Raw genomic sequence first — 27,813 nt, forward strand, 5'->3', positions numbered from 1 at the left:
AGGGATACAGAGCAGGGACCCCTTGGGCATACAGAAGGATTTCAAGAAAATGCATTGTGCTTATTTGCTAACAAAAGTACATGAGATGTCAGTGTGTATGGCAGAATTTGGTCTGAGACTGGCTTTCCCCATTATTTAGTAGTGAGATTGTAGGAGCATCACCAACCTTCACATGATTCAGAACCTGAATTACACCTAACCAAATTTGCTTTGTTCAGTTTTAAAACATCCTCAACCAGCCCTGACTAATATGGCTCAGTTGGTCGGATGTCATACTGTGAAGCAAAAGGTTGCTGATTCAAATCCTGGTCAGGGCACATGCCTGGGTTGCAGGTTTGGTCCCAGTTGGGGGCATGTGCCAGAGGCAACTGCTTAATGTTTCTCTCTCACATTGGTGTTTCGCTCGCTCTCTTTCTTCTTTCCCACCTCTCTAAAAATTAAATAAATAAAATCTTTATAAAAATAAAAAAAAAAAAACCACCCTCAACTAGGTATGTAACTCTAGACTTTTCCCTTGTAATATTAGACAGTGTGAATGGTGTGTGTGTGTGTGTGTGTGTGTGTGTGTTCCTTGTGGTAGATTTCATATACAATGCCTAATGATTACCATTTGCAACTACTTTGGGGTTTAAAAAAATAATATTTGATTTGTTAGAGTTAAAAGTTAAACTAAGTTCAAAAAACTTAGTTTTCTTAATCATTTAACTTTTAATTATGAATCTTACCCTTCCGGTTATAACTCTAGTAGATTTTTACAACCTATAGGAAGCTTTGTAAATTTATTATATTTCCTTAGACATTTTAGCTGCATTTACAGATTTTTTTTTTATTTCAATCATTGTTCAAGTACAGTTTTCTCCCCCCTACTCCCGTTCCAGCCCCTCCCCCCAACCCTCCCCCCTTCCCCCCATTACCCCCCACCCCTTGTTTTTGTCCATGTGTCCTCCAAATTTGTTGCATTTACAGATTTAATATGTTAAATTTTCTTTTTAAGTATGTTGATGATCTGAATAACAAAACCTTCCCAAGTGTTTATATAATAGTTTACATAATTGTTTTATAATTCTAATAATTAAGCTTATGAATAAGGCAAATTTTAAGTTTTTTGAAATGTTCTACAACTAATTACAAATAATACTATTTAATTTAACAAATTCCACAAGAAATATTTGGTGAACACCTGTTATGGGTTCCTTGCACTGGGTGCTTGAACCTCATTGGTAAACAAAGCAAAATTCTTGCTCCTGTTAAGTTTACATTCTAGTTAAAGGAAAGGACAATAAATAATAAATATATATGTTAAGTAGTATGTCAGAAGGGGGTGAGCGTTTTGGAAAGAGAAAGAAGGGTTAGAGGGATCAGTATGGGGGTGGAGATGGGACAATTGTATTAAGCTGAGTGGTTAGGTCTCACTGAGGAGAAATTTGAGCAAAGGCTTGAAGGGGGTGAGCAGCCTGCTTAACATCATAAGTCAAAATCAGTTTCTCTATTATGCATCTTAAATCAGAATTGCAAGGCCAATCTACAAAATTATTTGCCAGATTCTTTTACATAGCACAAAACCTCATGTATTGCTAAATTTAACATAAAATATTAATATTGTGGGTTTCACTTACTTCATTAATTCTAAACCTTCCCAGTGTTAAAAGACACTTTCTCACTAAGGAAAAATGGATTTTCCTAAGTAGGGGAGGGGTGCTGTCTCAGTACACTAATGTTGCCTTGCAACCAGAGAAATATTTGGCCAAGACAAAGAGTTTGATTTTTGCCTATGGCATTGATGGGGCTCAGTGAACCATTTTTAGCATCATCATGACCTGGATTCTGTATCTTGCTAAGGTGTTGTTTTCACAGAGTTTCTTTGAAGCATTTATTACTTATTTTCCTGTGTGATTTTAATCTGCAACACTCATTCCAGTTTGAGGTTACTTTCTTCAATGCTTGGTAGGATTTTACTTTTCTCTGGCTCTCCTAAAGCATTTTCATGTCTTCTCATCTGACCCTGTGGTCATTTTAAAAATTGGCTGCATATTCTCAGACACACTTTCCATTAAGAGTCAGGATCTATGTACCCTCCACTCAGATCTGAGCTTGGGGTGTACTTCAACCAAAAGAGAACCACAGACTTCTATGTGACTTTTAAGGCTAAGTTATGGAGGACTATGCAGGTTCCACTTTGCTCACCAGAACGCTTGGTCTTGAAGATGTGATTCACCATGTAAAGAGCTCTGATTGCTCTGAGGCCACCATGTCATTTGGAGAGGCCCCGTATAGGTGCTTCAGTCAACAGGTTCCAGCTGAGACTTGAATCATTTCAGCTAAGGTACCAAACATTTGGGTGAAGTAACCTCCAGAAAATTCCAGCCCCTCACCATTTGAAGTTTTCTAGCAGAGGCTCCAAAAATTATGGAGCAGAAATAAGTCATTCTGTTTGTTATTTGAATTCCTGACTCAGAATCCTTGAGTATGATAAAAATGGTTGTTTTACTCTGATAAGTTTGGGAATGTTGTCAGCCATCAATATATTGGAATGAACATCCAAGACACTTTAATGACATTCTATCAGATTCTTTCCTAACCTTTTTGAACTTGTATTACACAGATTGGTTGCTCTTACAGATGTGAAGATGCCCTTTGATTGGATTCTGCATATCTCCCATGGCTTTTGCTTCATTCTTTAGTTACAACATCATTAATGACTGTAAAGGTCACTGTTGTAACTAGTTAATTTTGTAATCAATTGCTTAATATTTGTTTTCCTTACCGTCATATTATCTGCATGATGGCAAGGGTTATATCTATCCCATTACCATGCATCTAGCCCAGAGGCTGGCAAACTTTTTTAGTAAAAGGTCAGCAGTGCATATTTTAGATCTTGCTGACCATACTGTCTGTCACAGCTGCTCACCCCTGCTGCCGTAGCACGAAAGAACACGTGAAGAACAAATAAGCATGACTGTGTTCCAATACTTTATTTATGGATAATGGAGCTTCTACTATATATACTTTTATGTATGATAAAATCTTGTTTTTCTTTTGATTTTTTTCACCATACAAAAATGTGTATTTGTTTTCTAGGGCTGCCACAAGAAATCACCACAATTGGTGGCTTAAAACAACAGGCCTTATTCTCTCACAGTCCTTGGAGACTGCAAGTCTGAAATCAGGTGTCGCAGGGCCATGCTCTCTTTGAAGGCTCTAGGGAAGAATCCCTCCTGCCCTTTCTTAGCTTCTGGTGACTCCCAGCAATACTTGATGTTCATGGTGTGTAGCTGCATCACTCCAGTCTCTGCCTCCATCTTCATGTGTCCTTTTCTTTGTGTGTCCCTGTGTCCTCTCCTCTTCTTAAAAGGATACTAGTCATTAGATTTGGGGCTCAGAAGATGACTTTATATCGAGGTCCTTAACTGATTACATCTGCAAAGACCCTATTTCCAAAAAAAGGTCATTCAGAAGTCCCTGGTGAACATGAATTTTAGGGAATACTATTCAACCCACTACAAAATATAAAAACTATTCTTAGTTTTTGGCTGTACAAAAATAGCTGGCACAGTTTGCTGACACCTGCTCTAGCACATTGTCTTGAACAGGGTAAATACTCTAAGGTCTTGTTGAAGGAACAAGGAGTTCCTTAAATAGCCCTGGAAATATAGTAGGGCCTCAAGCAATTAAATCACACACACACACACAAACACACAATAGCAGAAATGGTATTCATTTTTTATACATACAAAATTTAACTAAGTATTATAAAAAACTACAGTAACACTTTGCAATAATATCTGATTTATTCCTTATATATCAACACCATGAGGTAAATATTCTCATTCTCATTTGTGAGTTGAAATAGACTTAACAAATTAGAATCTGTGGGTGACATAGGACTTGAACCTATTACAAAGCAGCACGTAATGTAGTGTGCTTAGGGAGGATGAAGCTGTTACAAAGCATATTAGTGAGTTGTGGTGGTGGGGAAGGGAAAAAAGAATGGAGACATCACCTTATAAAGACTTCAACTTATAAAGCTAAGACAACTTTGTGTAGTTATTGGATATGCAACAGATCACAAGACAGGAAAGAGCTGAGAGATGAGAGATGCTATTGGAGGCACAGGTGAATTGTGGGGGAAAGCCAAAGCTTGAAGAAGGACCAACGGGTTCTGCCTGGGAGTGAAGGGGAGAGGCTTAGTCACCTTCGTAACCGGGTTAATGGCTTTAGGGTTTTGAACTTGAGTTACAGGGTACAGAGAAGATTTTAGTGACTGAAGAAAATCAGAACATACCACCCCCAAATATGCCTCTTTGGCATAAGGATTATTTTGAGCTGAAGACAATTGGAAAACAGCAGGCACGGGAGGGGCTCTCTGCCCTCCTCCTTCTGCCTAAAAGCAGGACAAAAATTTCCTGTGAGAAAGCTGCCCTCCTAGTACCAGGAAGGGGAGAACACTCCTGTCACTGGAGAAGGGGTTTCAAGGCTGAGGTGAATTTACATAACCAGACCTTACTAAAATAACCCTTATCTTCCATTAGTTTTTCCCATATATTTCCTACTCACCTTCCACGATTTATCACTTCTAGAAGCCCAAATCCCTTTTCTTTGTCTAGTTATGGTTCTCCACAATTCATCATCCTTTGTTAAAATGTTTTTTTCCCCTGTGAAACCCCTGTGTGCATAAAAATATTAACATTAATAAAAATTGTATGCCTTTTCTTCCACTAATCTGTCATTTGTCAATTTAATTCACAGGCCCCATACACTGAACCTAAGAAGACAGAGGAAAAGCTTTTTCTTTCCTTATGTGACTTCTCCTTAATTTAAGATTTTCAATTTAAATGGCCCAAATTAATTGTCTGAAACTCTCTGATATCATCATTCAATGGAGAATTCCATGTGTGGAGTTCTTAAAGAAAGACTGGCTATTTGGTGAACTCTAATGACCACAATGGAGCCTGCAGACCCCACGATGTTAGCTGGTAGGTAGTGATTTAATTTTTAAAGGCTTTTTCAGTGGGAATCAAACGGACAGTAACTTAGGCAATCTCTTGTGCATTTTAGTATATTCTTCATTGTTTTCAAATGTTACAATATTGACTAGGATCTTGCCTTACTTTAACTTAGGGTGGTATTAGCAACCAGTGGCACCATGCCAAAGCTTTAGACAGTGCCAGGGGCTGTTTCTTTAGTGCTAGAGGCCAGCTTGCTGGACCTCCAGTCCCGCAGGGACAGACAGCACCTTGTTCTTGTCAGCGTTCCCAGGTCCTAGGCCACTGCTCGGCACACATCAGGCTCTCTATTCAGATTTGTAGTGTCGCAACTGCAGCAAATTTGTCTTTTGAGTCTCTTCTACCCAGCAGCCCTCTTACACCCTTCGGCCTTTCTCCTATAGAAGCCCAGATCCTCTGCCGCCCGTTTCTCACGGAAGCCCTCAGGGCAGATCCCATTCAGACCCCATTTTACCTTTATCCACTCCCTTCCTGGTTAAAACCTCCACCATCTGGGTGGGGTTGAGTTCAGCCTAGAGGATAGCAATCTGATTAAAAAAGTCACACGAGGTTCCTCCTTCAGGGGAGTATTTGCATTTTAAAAGAGAGTCTGGTGTTCTAAAATAGTTTGCTTGGTAGGCTGTGGGCAAGACTGACTATTAGGTTTGGGAAACTTCCTGGTGCACCTAATCTAACCCAGGCTATTGGGGTCATAAACTAATCATTCAGCTGTATTCAAAGCAGGGGCGGTGGCAGCCCAGCACCTGGAGGTTTATTAGAATATTTGGACTTTCTGGCCCACCCTGGGCTTCTGGAGCAGAAGCAAGTGGATCTAAATTGCATTTACATTGTTTGAGAAGCAGTCCTTTAGCCTGGCATACCCTGGTGCCTCTGAGGATGCATTCCTACAGGTGAACACAATGGAAGTCTTGATTCCTCCTTGTGAGATTCCTCCTTGTGAGAACTCTGTGACCTTTGCCCCAGAGAGTTATATGCTTTCTATATCAGTAGTTTTCAAATTTTATTATGTACAAGACTCATCTGAGGGCACTGGTTAAACATGCAGAAAGCCCCAGAAGCTCAGATTCAGTAGGTCTGGGGTGTGGTCCAGGAATTTGCATTTTTAACAAGCTGCTCAGGTGATTCTGAAACAGGTGGTCCTCAGTTCACATTTTGAGAAAATTGGCCCTTCTTCTGTTCCAACCTGGCACAGTGTTTCATGAGAAGGGCCACAGAACATCAAAGATCAGAGCCTGCTTATTCCACAACATAGAGAAAATACTGGGGTGAAAGTAGATCATGTAAAAACCCTAAATTTAGAGTATAAAGTCTGGGTTATTTACTGACTGGAGTAAATAAACAGACTGGATCTCCTGTCTGTTTGTTGATGAAAGACGGTAACTTTAAATTTCAGGGTTGCTTTAGACAAGTAATTGGAAGCTATGTTTACCACCTGGGCATATGTTTTATTATTTGCAAGAGAAATGTGATTTTTTTTCTCATCTGCTTGGCTCTCTCACTCCATTGTTTCTCTTCCTGCCGGTGGGACCCACTCCTTGCCAGGCATGCTTTCTCGAGTCTGGGGAATGGCTGCCGAGCACAGCAGGTGAGAGCTTTGCAGGTGGTTGATGGAGGAGATGGAATTGCATCACTTTCTTAGTCTCTTCAGTTATTACAGAAGGTGAAGTCATTGACTGTAGGGAATTAATTGAATATAGTGAACCCAGAACTGCTAAGAAAATACCTGTCCTTAGACTTTCTGGAAAAAAACACTATGGAGTGTGTTTCCAGTTTGCCATTCTTTCTCCAGGGTTTTCATCTGTGGGGCTGTGGGACAGTCAGTGGAAATGTGGTTACACTTTAGATCACAGCAGCAAATGGATGCATACAGAGAATAGATAGGCAAAATCATATAGACTACTTGTTCCTTAAGACTTTCACTGAAGAATCAATGTGTCAGGATTGTTCCTTGCAATTCTGAAGGCTGTGGTTGTTTCCAAGGGTTTGGGGTCTAGGAAAAGGACTGTTGAATATTCCAGAATGTGTGTTTTATTAGGAACATGGTGATTGCATCCATGTGTGGTGTGGCTGTTCTTTCACCTGAAGAGAGGCCCTAAGAGAACAAAGACCTCAGGAAGTACGTGCGCATTTGTTCTTCAAACTAATGAAGCAAATTCCCAACATTCTCTCATGCCCTGAACTTGGACCAAAATGAAGTTGCTTTGTATCTATTGACATCTGCCCTGTATGTCTTTTTCCCAGAGAAAAAGGCAGTTACTCTGTTGGAAAAATGCCCCAAATGTCCACATTTGGAGGTATTCTCATACCATCTCATTTGTTTGGACCCTTCTGCCCCATCCTTTCCTTTGAGCCCCAAATGGCGCTGGGGCCTCCCCGTGATGGATTCACTGTTTTGATTTAAGCCACTGCAGCAGAAAATCTGATGTCATCCACAGCTGTTACACTGAGATTCAAAGAAGCAGTCATTTAACCATTACAAACATCCACATGAAGGCACCGGGCCTTCCCAATGTTCTATGTGTCAATAACCATGGTGTGAGGCAGGTTTCTGTATCATATTTAACATTTTGGGGAGATTTTGGCTCTTTCACACATTCAATAAATGCACATTCATTAGAGCCTTACAGTGTACCAGGTAAAGGGGATCAGGTTATGCCACCCCAAGCACAGTATTTTGGCACAAGAAATGTTTTGAGCTGAGGGTAATTGAGAATCAATGTATGTGGGGAGTATTCCCTTCCTGACCCTTTTCTGCCTAAGCGCAGCATAAATTTCTCAAAGAGGAGAGCAACTTATCACTGGAGATGGAGGGTTGGCATTGAGATGAGTCTGTATAAACAAACCTTATCAAAGTAAACCTTATCTTCCATTAGTTCCCCCATATATTTCCCAGTTTCTGTCCCACAATTTATCATCTCTTGTAGCCAAAATTTCTTTTGTTAAATGTTAAATGACATAGAAGCCCCTGAGTCTCATAACTTCTTTGAGTTTGACTTCTTTTCTGTGAACTCTTGCACATATAAAATATTAATAAAATTTGTATTCCTTTCTTCCTGTTAGGTTTTTGTTAGTTAACTTGCAGGTGTTCAGGTTATGAACCTAAGAGGGTAGAGGGAAAGGTTGTCCTTCCTGACACAGGCAAGTAAGCTTGGTTGTGTCCTTAGTCTCTCTAATCGGTAGGTGCCTTAAGGATTCCCCAGCCTTTAGGACAAGTTTTGGTTCATGAGCTCTGACTCAGGAAGGAATTCTGCTTTCAGAAAGGTGTTGGGAACTTGCAATGCTGCTGCTAAGGCCTCTGACTCTCAGATCCATGGCCCTGAGAGCCCTCAGAGAGTAGGATGGGGAGGATTTTGGCATGAACAATGATACTGTGAGCTGTCTGCATGGGAACAGGAAGCTGTCACATGGTAACATCTGGGGCGTCCTTAGGGTCCATTAGATGTCAGAAGCAGAGTCGCCAGAATTGATCTTTCTTTTTTTTTTTAAAGATTTTATTTATTTATTTTTAGAGAGGGAAGGGAGGGAGGGGGAGAGAGAGTGAGAAACATCAATGTGCGGTTGCTGGGGGTTATGGCCTGCAACCCATGAATGTACCCTGGCTGGGAATCGAACCTGGGACACTTTGGTTCCCAGCCCGCGCTCAATCCACTGAGCTGCGCCAGCCAGGGCTTCCAGTATTGATCTTTCACATTTAAGTTTTTGTGTATCCTCAAGGGCTATTTATTTTGTATATGAAAGAAAATACTATAGTTTATTTTGGTTTTATGAGTTACCGTTTTATTTACTGAAGTTACAAATTTGGAAATCTACATCCTTCTTAAGTTTGAAAGTTAGATTTAAGAATCTTATTCTAGTTATCATTCTGCCATGTTTTAACACTCATTTAAAGTGGCTTTTCAATTATGTTTGCTCCATATCATAAGCACAGCTAATTGAACCTCTTTATGTATTTTAAACTGCATTTATAAATTCAACATATTATCTTTCTTTACTGTCTTAAATTATTTGACAAATCTTAAACATTTAAGTAATTCTTATAAGTCTAATAAATGTATTAATATGGTAGACCTTAAATACTCTTAAACCTTCCCATATTATATAAACAGTAAGATTTCAACTTAAAATCATAAACGTAGGTCTATTACTCAGCTATATATTCAAAATTGCATTTATGAAACTGAACTGTTATTCTAACTGGCTATATTATCTGAAATTTTTCAAAATTTGAGAATATTGCTACAGACTAAATATTTTTGACCCTCCCACCTCCAAATTCATATGTTGAAGCCTAACCTCCAATGTGATGGCTTTTGGAGGTAGGAACTTGGGGGGTAATTAGGCCATGTGGGTGAAACCCTCATGAATGGGACTTGTGTCTTTATAAAAGAGAGTCCAGAAAGCTTTCTCACCCCTTCCACCATGTGAAGACACAGTGACAGCCATCATTGAACGAGGGCCTATGGATTGACCCTGCTAATGCCTTGATCTTGGACTTCTCAGCTTCTATACTATGAGAAATAAATTTCTCTTGTTTATATGCCACTCTGTGTATGGGGTATGCGGTTATAGCAGCTTGAACAGAGTAAGACAAACACCCAATAATATAGCTTACAACCTAAAACAAAAATAATAACAGTTTCCACACAAAATTCTAAATTTTCCTGGGATATTGCAAGGTGTTGCCCCACTAAGGGAACAGTTGTGCACTTCAAGCAGTTTAGGCAAAAAGTTTTCAGATACTTGACTCATGAAGACAAGAGACAAGTTGGAAGACTGAGTACAGTTTTTTCTTGTGACCTTGATGGAGACCTATTTACAGTACATATCAGAGACCCCACTGCTGGGATCAATGGATTAGATTTTGTGTTTCTTTGGCTCTTCAGGTAACAGAAATGTCTTTTCCATCTAATTCTAAAGGACATTTGAACTGGAAGTAAACTTGCCTTCTTTTTTTTAAATATTTTATTTATTTATTTTTAGAGAGGGGAGGGAGGGAGAAAGAGAGAGAGAAACATCAATGTGCTGTTGCTGGGGGCTATGGCCTGCAACCTAGGCATGTGCCCAGACTGGGAATCGAACCTGTGACACTTTGGTTTGCAGCTGTGCTAAACTTGCCCTCTTTTAAAAAAAATGTTATTTCTTAGGGCCATGAAAGTATTAAAGTATTAAAACAATACTTGACTTCCTTCTGTGTATCTCTTTGCTTTGCTTCATTATTTGACTGATAATTGTCTGAAAATTTGGGCACAACTTTCAGTCTACTGACACATCATGATTAAAGGTCAAATATTTTAATGCATATAAAAGTGTGTCCCCAACCTAGTGCCTGGCACCCAGTAGATATTCTGTCAATGGTAATTATTATTATTTGAGATTTATGACCAGGTTCTCCAAACCATTAAGAGGGCCCAGTGTTTATACTAGGTCTTCAACAAACACTGACAACTAGACAAGGTATATAAAAAAAGAAAAGATAACTCCTAAATGGGAGGTATAAAAACTTGACAAGGGAAAGAGAATGGATAAGATGGGGAACATAGGCAGAAAATAACCTATAACCATATAGGGATATTTATATTTAGTAAAATATTTTCAGCTTCAGCTTACACAAAAAACCCAATGAAGCATCCAGTTGAATACACGAATGTGTCCCTGCAGGGACATGGTGATTCATAGAGATTTTCTTCATAAAGAAATAGAGACTAGCCTATTCAAAAGCACTTTCATTTAATGCAACACTGCATTGAACAGGGCTCCTTTTCAAGGGGCTACTATTAAAGGCAAGATTATTATCTTCAGCATTTAGATGGCGTGCTGACTGGGGCCATAACACCAGGGCACTTAGATGCTCCCATTATCAATGTACAGTATGGTCTTTGGAAGTTTAAAAATAGCATTCACAACCTTTTGTGGCTTCCCTTGCACGGGCTATGGATGTGTGCTCTGGAGAATGCTGGCACCCTGCAGGGAAGGCTGCTGTGTTGTGGAACCTTGCTAGCATGTGGACCTTAGGGGGTCTAGGCTATAGGACCACCCTGGATGTATAACCCTGTCATAACATCTTTTCAGACAGCAGGTAAACTAGAGTTTAGAGGAAAGCGATGTCCTGGGGACATGGTTCATGTTCCAACCATGACATTGGGCAAATCATTTATCTTCTCTTGGTTAGATAACCAGTTAGGGACATTGTATGATTTAAAATTTTCTCTCTTTTTTAAAAAGTCTCAGTTATGTTTAATGAATACACATCGAGCACCTACTATGTTCAATGCTATACTTGGTGCTAGGTATATAAGAAGGAATATGACTTTCTCTGCCTTCCTGTGGGCTGAGTGTGGAGAGGGACCTATAACAGAATCTTTCAATGTGATTCTTCAATTCTTCCTCTCCGATGGGGGTCACAAATGCAAATGGTTCTGGAGGCCAGGCCCATCCTGTGAATGAGTGAACAGGCCTCTAGGGACCACAGCACAGGGACAGACGGTTCTCCATCTTTCATGGGGACAGTGACTCAGTTCCAGTTGTTGCCAGGCAGGAGTGCAGGCCCAACATTGCCTGGGCTTCCCCTTTTTGAAGTGGAATTTGAGATCTGAATTTTTATTAGAAATATGTCAATTTTTCAAAGCTGGGAATTGTGTGGGCACCTCCCATTGTAAGCCATATGTAAGCCATGTCTGGCTTGGAGTCACCAGCCACATCACCTCTCAGTGTAGAGAACAAGGAAAGGATGAGCAATTTTGCTCCAGTCCTTGCATTATTAGGCATTTCTTCAAAATCTTTCATTTTAATGGGTTTTGCTCATTGTAAAGAAAAATATTTCTAATACAACAATCCCAAGACTTAAATAGGATGCTTTTTGAAATGATGTGTTGCTGAGTACTTAGAGAGGTTTGAGTAGATACTGAATGCTGCTGGGTGGCACACCATAGAGGGCCCTCCAAGAAAAACGATGCACAGAAGGAGATAGAAAAAGCCATGAGAAGTGCCAGTAAGGGCACACCTAGTTCACAGAGACAGGAGCAGAGGAGCTGAGACAGAGCGTGAGTCACATGATGGTAGAGTCTGGAGCTTGAGGCAGCCACCATGGTTGTTTCCCTGTAAATTATTCTTTATTTCAATTAGTGTATCCATCATTTCTGACTGGATGTTTTTTATGCTGTTGAGGTCCTCACTCAGTTCCTTGAGTATCCTTATAACCAGTGTTATGAACTCTGAATCTGATAGATTGCTTATGTCCATTTTGTTTAGTTCTTTTCCTGGAGTTTTGATCTGTTCTTTCATTTGGGCCACATTTCCTTGTCTCTTCATTTTGGCAGCCTCCCTGTGTTTGTTTCTATGCATTAGGTAGAGCTATTATGACTCCCTGTTTTGGTAGTGTGGCCTAATGTAGTAGATGTCCTGAAGGGTGGCACAGCCTCCCCTATCACCTAAGCTGGGTATTCAGGGTTAGCCCTTCATGTGGGCTGAGTACACCCTCCTCTTGTAGTTGAGCTTTGATTGCTGTCAGTAGGTCAATGGGAGGAATTTACCCAGGCCTGTCATGTATAAAGGCTGGCTGGGTCCACTGACCACCAACTTTCATAGAGAAACAGCTGTTCAGGGGCAGGGTGATGGTGCTCTGATGTGGTCTGTAGCTGTCCACTAGGTGCACAGGCTCTGGGGACGGTGTAGGCCAAGGCCAGCCCTGACCTGTGTTCTGCCTAGGGCCACCCTTCATGAGGTACAAAGCACTCTGAAATGGCTGCTACTTATGCTGGGCTTGGAAGTTCCCATGCAAAGCCAAGCTGTGAGCCTAGGCTGGCTGCTAGTGCCCTGTGTTGGGCCAGTTAATAAGAGGTATGGGGTCTGGGAGCTCACTGAGGCTGGCTGTTGCTTGTTTGAGAGAATTTAGGAAGCTGTGAAGCATGATTCAAGACCAGCCATTTGGAAAAGCCCTTGTTAACACCTTGAATAGGCCTGTAAGCTGGGTGGGGCAGAGCCTCAGGGAATCACTAGGATGAGGCAAACAGTGTTAGCCAGGTTGGGAGTCCCAGATATTGCACCTGCCTTACAGCTCTGTGTCTCTGTGGCGGGAGGGTTCAGAAAAGGAACAGTGGTCTCTACCTGCCTTTCTGTCTGGGAGAAAGCTGTCCCCAAGCTCTCTCTTCAATGCCAGACACTTCATCTCCTTCCTGTATACCACTGGTGCCTTTTAAGTTGCTACCCTGGTGCTGGAGGTCAGAGGGAGTGAGTCTGAGTAAGTCTGTGTGTGGGTCCTTTAAGAATCCAGCAGTTTCTTTTACCTACTCAATCCTCACTGGTTTTTGCAGCCAGAAGCTATGGGGACTTATCTTCCTGGCATTGGAACCCTTGGCTGGGGGTCCTGGTATGGAGCTGGAACCCCTTGCTCCCAAGATATCCCTCCTGAATTTTATCTATCACATGTGGGTGTGGACCAGCTCATTCTGTATCTCCACCCCTCCTGCTTGTCTGTATGGATGTGGTTTTCTTTAATTCTGTAGTTGTCAGACTTCTAATCAACTCTATTTCTGATGGTTCTGAGTGGTGGTTGTTCTATAGCTTAGTTGTAATCTTGGTGCAGTTTTGTGAGGAGGTGAGACAGGTTTACGTACACCTCCATCGTGACTAAAGTCAATTTTTTTTTTGTAGGAAAGTCTTCCTTCTCCTTGATCTTGGGGAGATCAGGGCTTGGACTTATGGGGTGTGGGTAGGGTGGGGGAGAACTGACTTTTGAAAAATAAGCCTGAGACCAGAGCTTAAGATCAAAACTCTAGGCCCAGGGCTTATGGACTTGAATAACAGCCATGTGGAGTACCTAGTTTTAGCTCCTAGAGTTGCAGTTATCTTTGGTTATGCCTTGGTCTCTCCTAAATTCCAAATATTACAGTATGTTATTAAACTGACACCAAAGGGAACTAAGGGAAGGGTTTGTGTCCATGCTTTGGGTGCAGATAAGGCAACTGCAGCTGCTTTGAGAGTCAGGTTTTGGGGCAGGAAGAAGGGTAAACTAGTGGCCTAAGGCCAGACGGTGGTTGAGGTGTCAAGTGATAGATGGGACATATTTGTGAAACATGGTTGCAGACCCTGAAGATACTCAAGGGGGTTTGAGGATGAGAGCCTTGAAGGCTAACTCTCCCATAGTCAAGTGCAATGAGGTTTGTGCTGTAATAACCTGGGTATAAGATGGAATTGTGACATTGCTTTGTAGTCACAGGCTGGGACTACAGGCTACAGTCTCAGATATGTGGGTTCCATGTCCCTTACATGGTCACTACTTAGGGCTGGTAGCTCTGTCGCGTTATGGCCCCTTGCTTCTCCCTTCTGCTAGTTCTGACTTTTTGTAGCTTGGACACCCCAGTGGTTCACCACATTGAGAGTGGGAGTGGGAGTGGGAGTGGGAGTCACTTGGCTGGCCTTGAAGTCTACCCAGTAAGTATTTTAGTTATGTGTGACAGTACATTGTTTGAAATCCTGTAAGAGGAAGTAGGGGACAGCATAGCAGCACAGGCATGGCTAGAGAATAAATTTTAAAAAAGTTTAAAAGAAGAGGTTAGAAGAGGGCTTTTTATTTATTTATTTGTTGGTTGGTATTGAAAAGGCTTTGTTAAATGTTAAATTTGCTGTTAAATTTTCATTTTGGTCTGAGTCTTGGGGTCTCTCATCTGTAAGTGAGAGAGTTAAATCAGGACAGCTATTTTTTTTAAACTTTTTTTACGTTATTTTATTTATTTATTTTTTAAAATTTTAATAATTGTTCAAATACAGTTTTCTCCTTTTTACTCCCAATCCAGTCCCCCCTCCCACCCTCCCCACTTCCCTCCCATTACCACCCTCCCCTTAGTTTATGACCATGTGTTCTTTAAGTTTGTTTCTGTGAACCCTTCCCACTGTCCCCTTAAATTCCCTCTACTCTCTTCTGTGGGCACTGTCAGCCTGGCCTCTATTTCAGTGTCTTTGGTTATATTTTGCTTGTTTCTTTGTTTTGTTATTTAGGTTCCGGTTAAAGGTGAGATCATATGGTATTTGTCTTTCACTGCCTGGCTTGTTTCGCTAAGCATAATGTTTTCCAGCTCCATCCACGCTGTTGCAAAGGGTAGGAGCTCCTTCTTTCTTTCTGCTGCATAGAATTCTGTTGTGTAAATGTACCATAGTTTTTTGATCCATTCATTCACTGATGGGCATCTTGGTTGCTTCCAGCATCTAGCTATTGTAAATTGTGCTGCTATGAACATTAGGATGCATAGGTTCTTTTGAATTGGTGTTTTAATATTCTTAAGATAGAGTCCCAGCAGTGGAATCGCAGGGTCAAAAGGCAGATCCATTTTTAGTTTTCTGAGGAAGTTCCATACTGCTTTCCATAGTGGTTGTACCAGTCTGCAGTCCCACCAGCAGTGCACTAGGGTCCCCTTTTCTCCACAACCTCTCCAACACTTGTTGTTTGTTGCTTTGTTTATGATGGCCATTCTGACTGGTGTGAAGTGGTATCTCATTGTGGTTTTAATTTGCATCTCTCTAATAGCTAGCAATATTAGGACAGCTATTTTCAATCCACTGAGCTGCACCAGCCAAGGCTGGATCAGCTATTTTCAATCTGTCTTCCTCAAAGTTCTGGGGTTCTGAGGAGTTCCCTGGGGCCTTAAAAAGGAAGCTGAGCAAGTCATTAACCAGAGGAACCTCATTCTTCCGACTTTCATAAATGGTTTGATTTTAACAATGGGTTTCACAGCTAACAAGGTTTAAAAACCAGGCATCAGGTACCCTCCAAGCTCATAACTGGACACACTGATTCTAATATACCATGAGTTGATTTCTATGTTGTATGAATGTTGCAATTATGTGAAAAAATTATTTTACTTACTACCTTTCTATAAGTTGATTTCTAAAATGATGTTTAAAAGTCATAAACATTTAAAAAAATACCCCACAATCTGGCTTCCCTTTTTTTAGTATTAGTTTTTCTTCTTCTTTTCTGTGTTGAGGGTACCCAAGATCACCCCAGTTTCATGGATTGTCTAGGAGGACTCATAAGACTCAACATACAGTCATACTCATGGCTATGATTTATTATAAGGAAAGGATACTGAGCAAACTCAGCAAAAGGAAAAGGTCCATGGATTAAAGTCTGGGAGAAACCAGGTAGAAGCTTCCAAGAGTCCTTTCCTGGTGGAGTCATATAGGATGTGCTTCAGTCCTCCAGCAACAAGTTGTGACAGCACATATGAAATGATGTCTATCAGGGAAGCTCATTAGAATCTCTGCATTCAGTGTTTTTATTGAGGGTTTGTCATGAAGGCAATTTTCGACTGGTATGTTCTAAAATTCCTGACCCCAGAAGGGAAGCATAAACTGCATTGTTTGTATAAATGGTTCAGGCATAATGAACCACTCTTATCAGGAAATGGTGGGGATCTCCATTTTCCCAGGGGCCAGCCAAGGGCCAACATTGTAAGCAGGCTATCTAAAGATAGCAAACAAGATTGTGTTGCTAACTCTTAGCACATTTTCCTTCTCCTTTTTTTTCTTGTCTTATCCTTCTCGTTCGTCTTCCTCTTTTTATTTAAAAATATATATACTTATTGGAAGCCTCAAAAAATGGAAGTAGGCCTGGTTTCTTTTTATTTCTGAGGAGCTTAGTCATACTGGGTGTGTACGGTCCTCTTTCCTTTAAGAGTACTGCTCCTCCTGGAGAAGCCCTGACTGTGAGGAGGGTTGTAGCAGCAAGAATATGCAGGAGCCTGATGTTGGATTCAGCTGTGAAGTGATGGGCACACATCATGGGGATGATGAGGGAATGGAAAGGGAACACTTTTGAGAGCTACCACCAAAACAGGATAGATGGATACTTTTGGAAGATGCTTTTTGTTGTTTTTCCACATAATTTACCATGTTTCTGGGTTGTCTTCCTTGGTCTTTGATCAATAGTGTTCATAAAAGGTCAATTCCTCTCCCTTCCCTAAATAATAACACATATGACAAAATCTTTAACTCAAACAACTATTACTTTTCCATCACGTTTTATCATCTATGTCACAGTTTAATCTCTTCATATTGGTACTTTAAACATGTCTACTGATTTCTGTGCATGTGAGAATAGGGAGTGGTGTCTTACTGAATGCAGAAGAGCCTACTTTCATTGATGAGGGAAATTTAACTTTAATACAACCTTCATATTCAGAAGCTAACCTAAAGAAAAAGTCATGAAAAAATATTGCTTTCTGTCTGTTTTTAATACTTTTTTGATCAGTTGAGTTTTTCCTGACTAGAAATTCCATATATGTGTATATGTGTGTGTGTATTTGAACTGAAAGTGAACACAACTCAAGGTAGGCAAAGCAGAGAAACCTCCATTATAGAGTGATTGAGCCCTTTGCTTTGAATTGGTTGAGTAATTATCCTGATGTCTTAGTTAGGTTTGGTTGGGGAACAGGGAGGTCTTAGAAAATACTGGAAAATCCCAAGTGTGTGCCCTGAAGTGTAAATCTTACAGTTAGATAACATCCTTCAATGTGAGGGTTCCCATGTTGAGAACTGGAAGCACCTTGTTTTGATTGCTGAGGCTGTCTCAGTGGCTGGTTGCAGAAGGTGCTTTCCACAAAAGTCGCACTGAGAAGGAGGAAAGGGGAAATGAGAGCAGAAAATAGCATTATGAGTCTAAATCAAGGAACTCAGTTTAATGAATTATTCAGAAATTAGGAGCCTAAAAACAAAAACTAATTTTATATTCATCATGTCTTGATCTTTAAGCTAATTAATCAGTACAATTACTTCTACTTATTTTGGGGTTTTTGACCCTCTCACTTCTATGGTATTTGTTTTAAAGTCTCTCCTTATTTGAATTCAATAAGTAAAATTACTTTGAGAAATTGATTTTGAGAATTTGAGAAACTGACCAATTAGGGATTCATAAGTTAAAAAAAAATCACATGGACTCTTTGTCATGTGAGTGAAATGTTTGCACCTCTTCTCAGAATAGTGTCTTTAAATGCATAAAATGAAATATATTGAATTATAAAGAAAACCAATTATATTGAAGTACACTTATAAAAATATTTTTAAAAACCAAATTGACCATATAGTAATATATGTGCATCTCTATTAGTGCACCAAACAACAAGATCCAGTGGCAGGTCTAATACCACAGTTTCAAGATGATAATATGAATAAGTGATATTTTGTGATACCTAAAACAACTATATGTACAGATGACATGATACTGTATGTAGAGGACCCTAAAGATTCCACCAAAAAACTACTAGAACTGATAAATGAATTCAGCAAAGCAGTAGGATACAAAATTAATATCCAGAAATCAGTTGCATTTTTATACATCAGTAATGAACTATCAAAAAGAAAAACTAAGAAAATAATTCTACTTACAATTAAAAAAAATCACGTAGGAATAAATTTAACTAAGGATGTGAAAGACCTGTGCTTGGAAAATTATAGACACTGAAGAAAGAAATTGAGGTAGTTAGAAATAAGTGGAAGTATATACCATGTTCATGAATAGAAAGAATTAACATCATTAAAATGTCCATACCACCCAAAGCAATCTATAGATTTAACACAATTCCTATAGAGATACTAATGCTGTATTTCACAAAACTAGAACACATATTCTAAAAATTTATATAAAACCATAAGAGACCTGGAATAGCCACAGCAATCTTGTGAAAAAAGAACAAACTTGGAGGAATCACACTACCTAATAATCAAACATACTACAAGGCCATAGTAAGCAAAACAGCATGGTACTTGCATAAAAACAGATATATAGATCAATGGACTGGAATAGAGAGCCTAGAAATAAACTCACACCTTTATGGTAAATTAATATTTGACAAAGGAGGCAAGAACATACAATGGGGTAAAGGCAATCTGTTCAATAAATGGTATTGGGAATATTGAACAGATGAGAAAAAACAGAAGCTAGACCATCTTCTGACACCATCCACAAGAATAAATACAAAGTGGATTAAAGACTTAAATGTAAGACTCAAAACCATAAGGATCATAGAAGAAAACATAGGCAGTAAAATCTCAAACATTTTTCTTAGCAATATTTTTTTCTGATATATCTTCTCAGGTAAGGTAAACAAAAGGAAAATTACAAAAACAAATGTACTGCATCAAACTAAAAAGTTTTTGCACAGCCAAGGAAATCATCAACAAAATGAAAAAACAACTCACTGAATAGGAGAATATATTCACCAATGACACATCTGATTAGGGGTTAATATCCAAAATTTATAAAGAACTTACACAACTCAACAACATCCAATTAAAAATTAGGAAAGGACCTGAACAGACATTTCTCCAAAGAGGACACACAAATTGTCCATAAACATATAAAAAGATGCTCAACATCACTAACCATAAGAGAGATGCAAATTGAAACCACTTTTTAGAATGGCTATCATCAATAAATCAATAAATGGTAAGTGTTAGAGAAGATATGTAGTAAAGGGAACCTTCATGCACTGTTGGTGGGAGTGCAGATTGGTGTAGCCACTGTAGAAAACAGCACAGAGTTTCCTGACAAAATTAAAAATGGAAATGCTTCAATGACCCAGCAATTTCACTCTGGGAATATATCCAAAGAAACCTGAAACACTAATTTGGAAGAATATATGTACCTCTACGCTCTTTACAGCAATACTTACAATAGTCAAAATTTGGAAGCAACCCAAGTGCCCATCAGTAGATGAGTGGATAAAAAAGCAGTGGTACATTTACATAAGAGAATACTAGTTGGCTATAAAAAAGAAGGAGCTCTTACCCTTTGTAACAGCATGGATGGACCTGGAGAGTATTATGCTAAGTGAAATAATCCAGTCTGAGAAAGACAAATACCATATGATCTCAATCACATGTGGAATCTAATGAACAAATTAAAAGAACAAGCAAAATAAAAACAGACTCATAGATAGAGAGAACAGATTGGCAGCTGTCGGAGGGGAAGGAGATTGGGGGTTGAGTGAAAACGGTTAAGGGATCAAGCAAAAAACCAAAAACTAAAACTATAAAAAACTCATAGACCACAGGCAACAGTCTGGTGATTACCAGAGGGAAAGAGGGGTGAGGGAATGTAGAAAAGGGTAAATGGGGGATAAATATTAATTGAAGAAGACTTGACTTCAGGTGGTGAACATAAGATACAAATATACAGGTGAGGTATTGATATCATAGAACTGTAGACTTGAAGCCTACATAATTTTATTAACAAATGTCACCTTAATAAATTCAATAAAAATTTTAAAAATACAAGTATATGTGACATATGATTTTTATTGGTGAAAAATCATAGTTAATGCTCATACTACTGTGCTCTATTACATTCAAAATAGAAGAAAGTGCTGAATTTTGGATAGAAGCTAATGAGTATAAGAATAAATATTTTCCACCCTCAGTTGTTAAATCCCCCGACTTCTATCTATAGGCCCCTTGTGGGGTGGGGGAGTCCAAGGATCACAGGTTAAGAACCTTTGCTTTAGAATATTGCAGATAAAATGTCTACTTTTTTTGTTCTTTGATTGATTTTCTAAGGAGAGTATCCTGAATGAGTAGGGATCCTGTCTGTCTTAGTTCAGAGCTCTCAAGGTATGACACTAGCTCACCTAATAACCTGCAGCTTCAGAATCAGCATCGTTGTTAGCATGAGCTGGATATCAATTCTTGCTCCCCACTTCAGACCTACTCAAGTAGAAGCTCTGTGGTGGGCCTGGCAACCCTCCAGGTGATTCTGATGCTGGCTCCAGTGGGAGACCCAGTACTTTAGTACCTGAGAAAAGGACAGTTCTGATGCAGAGTTGGTTCAGCTGTAAATTCTAGTCATGCTATTCCCAAGCCTTGTTCTGAAGGAGACTCTCCTGAGACATCAGGTTATGATTGATGGCTGGATCTGTCAGACAGCAGCATTTAAATCAATGCCCATCTATCTTGTGGTATCATTCAGCATTCAAATAGCACCTATGAATTCGAGGACTTATAAAAATACAATTTTCAGTAGAAAGCATTTCAACTGGAAATTGAGGAATGAGATTTCCTCTATTCCTCTATTTGAGGAATGAGATTCTTCACTAATCGGGGCCTCAGTTTTATTATCTCTAAAATGAGAAATCTGGATTCCTTTTCTAGCTTTGACAGTCTGAGCATCCATACAAATGAGTCAGAGCAACTAAATCTCAGCAGTGGCAAGTGTTATGACTTTCTGGGATTCCCTGAGTGGTCAGACTAAACAACCAAAACCTAAGCGGAATGCCTCAAGTTAGAGGTCTCTAGAAATTCTCCAGCTGGGGCCCTGTAAATGAGACTGGGCAAGGACAGATTAACAAGAGAAAAACGGTTAAGTTTATTAACATGTGTGTGCCACATGGACATATGGGAGCACCCAGTGGTGAGTTACTCAAAGGGGCTGTCAACTTGGTTTCTGTGCCATCTTAGGCTACAACAGAGAAAGGATGTTTGGGGGCTTCTAGGTGAGAGAGACAAGTTATGGAAAAGTGACCAGGAAAATTATGATAAAGAAGGGCTGTTTAGTGAAGGTTTGCTGTTCAGATTTAAGGCAGTGTCTTCCCCATTGATAAGGATTGTTAAGAGTCCTCTTCTTTCTGGTATGGGAGAGAGTGACATCTTTACCAAAAAAATTTCCTTTATAAATGTAAATTTCCTTTACAAAAGGAAAACCGTGCATGTCTAGAGATTTTCCTGAGTCTGCTAGTGCTCAAAGGATTTTAGCTCAAAATAATTCATATGCCAAGGAGGCATTGTTTAGAAAGGCATATTCTGGTACCCTTCAATTTGTCCCAATTGTTGCTGTGACTTCGCCAGCCCTGGTTGAGTGTATGCAATAAGTGCTTGGTAAAAATGGAAGATTTAGGTTAAAGTCAGCCAAATTGCCCCAAATATCCCAAACTTCCTCAAACCCAGAGGCAACTTGGCCTTTGGAGTTGGCCCCAGCAGAACTGTGTGTGGCTCAGTAGATTGAGCACTGGCCTGCAAACTGAAAGGTCGTGGGTTCAATTCCTAGTCAGGGCGCATGCCTGGGTTGTGGGCCAATGTTTCTCTATCTCCCTTTCTCCATCCCTCCCCCCCTCTCTCAAAATATATAAATAAAACCTTTAAAAAACAAAACACCTCCCCCCCCAGGGGCTCAGTGCTGCCACTTCATCAGCAGTGCTCATTATTATACTTCATATTCTCAGTGAGCAGCGCTATTTCTTTCTCATACATAAGATCTTTTGATTTCCTTATCACAGCTTCACAAAGTAGACAAGGAAGAGTTAGTTATGCTCATTTTACTGGATTTTGGCATTCTTGGGAAAGTTAAACATTTGCCCAAATTCACAAATTGGCCAATGAAGAAATTAGGAAGAAAACTCACTTGGTTTATGCCAAAACATTCCCTGCTACCCCAAGTTTTTGTTTTTTTGGACTGGGTATAGGAAAGAGAAAAAAATACACATAACAACCCAACTTTTGAAAAATGAGGTATGCCTTGGAGTTTCTGCTGTGAGTGGCCACAAAGCTCTGGGCAGCTTCTCTTTCCTGATATGATCAAATTTATTTTTAAACATGTTGAGTTGATTAAAGTGTCAGGTTGGGATGGAGTGGGTGAGCAGGCATAATAAGACCTGTTTGGTTCCTACATTAATTTCCTGCTTGTAGCTGTGGAAAATCCTACTGACTGTGTTTCTGGGGAAATTTAGAAGGCTACTTATTATTCTTATCAAGGGGAATTGTGGCTTGGCCTACATGGAGTGAAATCAGTAGGAGGGTGAGGAATATTGTGGACAAAGCTGGCTCTGCCTAAGATTTGTATAAACAAATCTTCAGCATCATTACATGCATGCTTACAGGATTACAATGTATTGTACGCTCTACTGATGTATTGCCTGTGTATTACTGTTAATTATTTTAAAATGACCATAACTACTATTAACATGTGACAGTGCCTCATTAGAATGTGTAATTGTGTCTGTCAGTAATGATATTATTTTGTGTCTTTTAACAGAATATGGGACATTAATTCTAGTCCCTTAGACCCTTCACTATCAATTCTCCAGGTAGAGTTCTAAGCCCCAAGCAGTCAACTCATCTGTTCTTTTATGTCTGAGTGGGGTTGCACATAAACGATTTTAGGAAGATGGAAGATGGTTATCTTATTTGTTAAACACACACACATACACCCTAATCAGTCCAAAAAGTCTATCACCGTTCTTTGGCAATTTGCTATGATGTTTTACAATTGACTCCCAAAAGGTTTTGCCTAGCTCATACCTAAATTCTTCTTGATGTGCATAAAGCTGTTCTTTCTCTTCTTTTTCCCAGAACACAGTTATTCTTAAACTAGAAGCTTGCTCTTGAAGCATCTGGTTCCAGGTTTCTTCTAGAGCATTTTAAATGCTCTCAAGAGAGCATTTAAAAATATATGGGGGATATACTGACTTGTTGTTGCTGTTGCTGTTGCTGTCACAATACCTGGGGCATGTTAGGCATTTCCTAGGCTGAGGCTGGAGCTGCTAACACTGCACAGTTCAGTCCTATCACACAAAATATTGGCCAGCCTCATGCCAGTGTTGAGAAACACTTCCCTACACCTCTCTGCCCCTGGACTGTGGGACGCTTTGAGTCTTTTCAGTTCCCTAGAGCAGTTCAGTCTCCTTCCCAGAAGTGTCCTCAGCTTTGTGGGCAAACCCAGAACATGGGAGATTCCTGCTTTTTGCCAGAAGAATTTGGGACTTTGGGTGCCATTTTGTGTCCTAGGCCTTTAAATTGCTGAGGTTTTTTTTTTCTTTTTATGAAAGCCGAACTCAACCCAACGTCCTGTGGTTCTGCCAGTGGGGCTTATTAACTAGTGACAAGATATCACCACCTGTTTTTATAAATAGAAAAGTGGTAAAGTAAATAAAAATGAGGGCTCTTGCTCAATTAAACTCTTCCCTTCTCCTAGTGTCTGGTTTGGAGGAAGTCTTCCCTACCTGGGACTGCCCAAGTGAAGAAGAACACTGCTGACTGGATCCAGGATGGATAGCTGAGTGGAAGACCCCACCTGTTACCTCTGACTTGTATGGTTTGATTCAAACAAATGAACTAAACCCATAGTCAGCTCATTTGTTTGAAATTTGTGCTGAGATGTTCCAGTTAGCCATGAGGCCTAGAACTAAAAATTTATGAAGATGCAGTCCAGGGTTGGCATTCTGGGTTAGGTTTCAGATGTCCAAGCAGAGGAAACTTGTTTAGAGAGGAGAAAGGGGAGCAGGAATGTGAAGAGACTGGCTGAGAGGCTAAAAATGTGACTTTTTTTCAATTCCCAATCTGGGTCCCTCGAATTATATGAATGGCTGTGACTTGCAGTTGGATTCTTACCTCACACTTTCCTGTTTTATTTGGATTCAACTTTGAAGAATTTCAGTTTGCAACCTCATGTAGTTTGGTAGGAGACACTGCCCCAAAAAGGGAATGGGTTTTTATTCATTTCTGAGGTCTTACTTCTGAAAAATGTTGCTTGTGTTCCTGAGGATATTTTTGGGTCTTTTTTTTTTCTTTTAAGGGAGATGGGAAGCCTGAGAGGCTGTATTAGGGAAAGATTATCTCTGGTGCTTCCTAAGTTTCTAGTTTTTATGCTTGCCTAGGGTTACCTCTAAGCATCCATATCTCCCACAATTTAAGACTTCTAGTTGCCTCCCTGAAGCAACATCTCCTGTCATCAGTGTTTTATTTTCCTTTAAAACAGAAAAACAAAGCATCAATGTTACTCTCAAGATGGGAAGAGATGTTTCTAAAAAGGATACTGGTATGTTCTTTATTTCAGTGTCTATGGTTATATTTTGCTTGTTTGTTTTGTTGTTTAGGTTCCTGTTAAAGGTGAGATCATATGGTATTTGTCTTTCACTGCCTGGCTTATTTCACTTAGCATAATATTTTCCAGTTGCATCCATGCTGTTGCAAAGGGTAGGAGCTCAGAGTTCAGAGGGGAGAGGAGAGGGAATTTCAGGAGAATTTCAGGGGAAAAGGGGAAGGGTTTATAGGAACGAGTATAAAGGACACATGGATTAAAAACTAGGGGTGGGTAAAATTGGGAGGGAGGAGGGGAGGGTGGGGTGGGTGGGTTGGAATGGGAGTAAAAGATAGAAAATTGTACCGCAACAACAATTTAAATAAAATTAAAAAAACATTTTTTTAAAAAATAAAAAGGATACTGGTCCCAGTCTCCTTGATGCTACCACAATATACATGCAGAACAGACATCTACTTAGAGAAGAAAAAAAAATATGGAAGATCCAAGATGGTGGAGGAGTTAGTCGAGGCTACACTAACTTCCTCCCAGGACCAATCTAGAATTACAGCTAAATTGTAGAGAAATCATCCAGAATAACCAACTAAACAATAGCAGGAGAGAAGCCTTATAACCATGAACAGACAGAAGAAACCACTTCAGCACAATGTGACTAGTAGAGAGTCCTGAGGAGGCACAAGAGTGTTGGTTGGCCTCCTATAGGTGGAAGTTGGAGAGGTGGAGGAATATTTCAGTGGCTGGGGTGTTTCCTATGAGAAGTGCGGGGTTTAAACCCCAAGCTGGGCTCCTTAGCCTACAGCACCAGACCCAGAAAGCAACCCAGATAACATACAGCTGTGAAAACCAGTGGGGTTTCTGTCTTCCAGGGAGAGAGGGTTGGAGACGAAGAGAGCCTCTTACAAGGCCAACACACAAAATTTCATTTGTAGCTGCTTACTCTGGGCTCCTGCTAGGGAGGGCAGAATGGACTAGAGATGTTTGATGAGAGTCTGGGGTTGGTGGTTCTGGGGAAAGAACTGAAGGAACAGCTGCCAGAATTCACGTGCTGAGTCATTCCCCATACTGCAGGAGCCACCTCACTCTGGCAGAGCACTCCTCTCTGAATGGCATCAGCCTAAGAGGAAGCAATACTTACGTCTGCAGGAATTGCTCTGTTCCATCATTTGGTGCTTAATCTCAGCTGCTGCTTAAAGCTTGATTAGATTAACAACAGATCTACTTAATGGCTGATTAGTTTAACTAGTAAAGCAGGAACAGAAAGAAGCAGCCAAAACGGGAAGACAAAGAAACAGACCCCCTCCACCCAAAACAAGACAAAACAAAACAAAACAAAAAACAAGTGAATTCTCTAGAAGAACTAGATGAAATGGAGGACAGCAATTGATCAGATAGAGAGTTTAGAATAATGATTATGAGGATACTCAACAGCATGAAAAAAGACATAGAAACCATAAGAAAGGACCAGTCAGAAAAAAAGAATGTAATATCTGAAATAAATAATACACTGGAGGGAATAAATAGTAGGTTAGATGAAACAGAGGACAGAATCAGTGTTTTGGAAGACAAGGTAGAAAAATACCCAGGCAGAACAGCAAAAGTAAAAAATAATTTAAAAAAATGTAGAGAGCTTCAGTCTTAAATGACACACTAGATCAAATGGATTTAATTGATAACTTCAGAACATTTCTCCCCAAAGCAGCAAAATATACATACTTTTCTAGTGCACATGGAACATGTTCTAGGATAGACCATGTGTTGGGACACAAAACAAGTCTAAATAAATTTAAGAAAATTGAAATCATATCAATCATCTTTTCTGATCACAATGCTATGAAACCAGAAATCAATTATAAGAACACTGAAAAACATGCAAAGACATGGAAGCTAAATAACATGTTATTAAACAATGAGTAGGTCAACAACAAAGTCAAGGAAGAAATCAAAAGATACTTTGAAACAAATGAAAATGAGAATACAACAATCCAAAATCTGTGGGACACTGAGAAAGCAGTCCTAAGAGGGAAATCCATAGCATGACAGGCCTATCTCAAAAAAGAAGAAAATGCTCAAATAAATTATCTAAGTTCACACTTACAGGACCTTGAACAAGAACAACAACAAAAAAATCAAGTGAGTAGATGTAAGGAAATAATAAAGATCAGAGCAGAAATAAATGAAATAGTCTTAAAGAATGATACAAAAAAAATTAAGTGAATCTAAGAACTGGTTCTTTGGAAAGATAAATAAGATTGACAAACCTTTAACCAAATTCATCAAGAAAAAGAGAAAGGACCCAAATAAATACAACCAGAAACAGAAGAGGAGAAATACCAACTGACACTAAAGAAATACAAAGGAATGTAAAAAAGCATTATGAACCATTATAAGCCAACAAACTGGACAGCCTGGATGAAATGGATAAATTCCTAGAAACCTACAATCTTCCAACAATAAACCAGGAAGAATCACAGAATCTGAATAGAGAGATTACACCTAATGAAATTGAAGCAGTAATAAAAAAACTCCCAACAAACAAAAGCCCCGGACCAGATCTTCATAGGTGAATTTTACCAAACATTTCGAGAAGAACTAACCTTTATTCTGCTCGAACTATTTCATAAAATTCAAGGCAAGGGAAAGCTCCCAAACTCATTTTATGAGGCTAGCATTATCCTAATTTCAAAATTAGATAAAGACACTACAAAGAAAGGAAGTTATAGGCCAATGTCCCTGATGAACATAGATGCTAAAATCCTCAACGGAATGTTAGCAACCAAATACAGCAATGCATTAAAAAGATCATACACTATCATAAAGTTGGATTTATTCTGGGGATGCAAGTTTGGTACAACATTTGCAACCAATAAATGTGATTCATTGCATAAACAAAATGAAGGATAAAAACCACATGAGCATATCAATAGATATAGAGAAAGCTTATGATAAAATCCAGCATCCATTTATGATCAAAACTCTCAGCAAAGTGGGAATAGAGGGAACATACCTAAACAT

This window comes from Phyllostomus discolor, chromosome 5, assembly GCF_004126475.2.
Source record: "Phyllostomus discolor isolate MPI-MPIP mPhyDis1 chromosome 5, mPhyDis1.pri.v3, whole genome shotgun sequence".
Taxonomy (NCBI): domain Eukaryota; kingdom Metazoa; phylum Chordata; class Mammalia; order Chiroptera; family Phyllostomidae; genus Phyllostomus; species Phyllostomus discolor.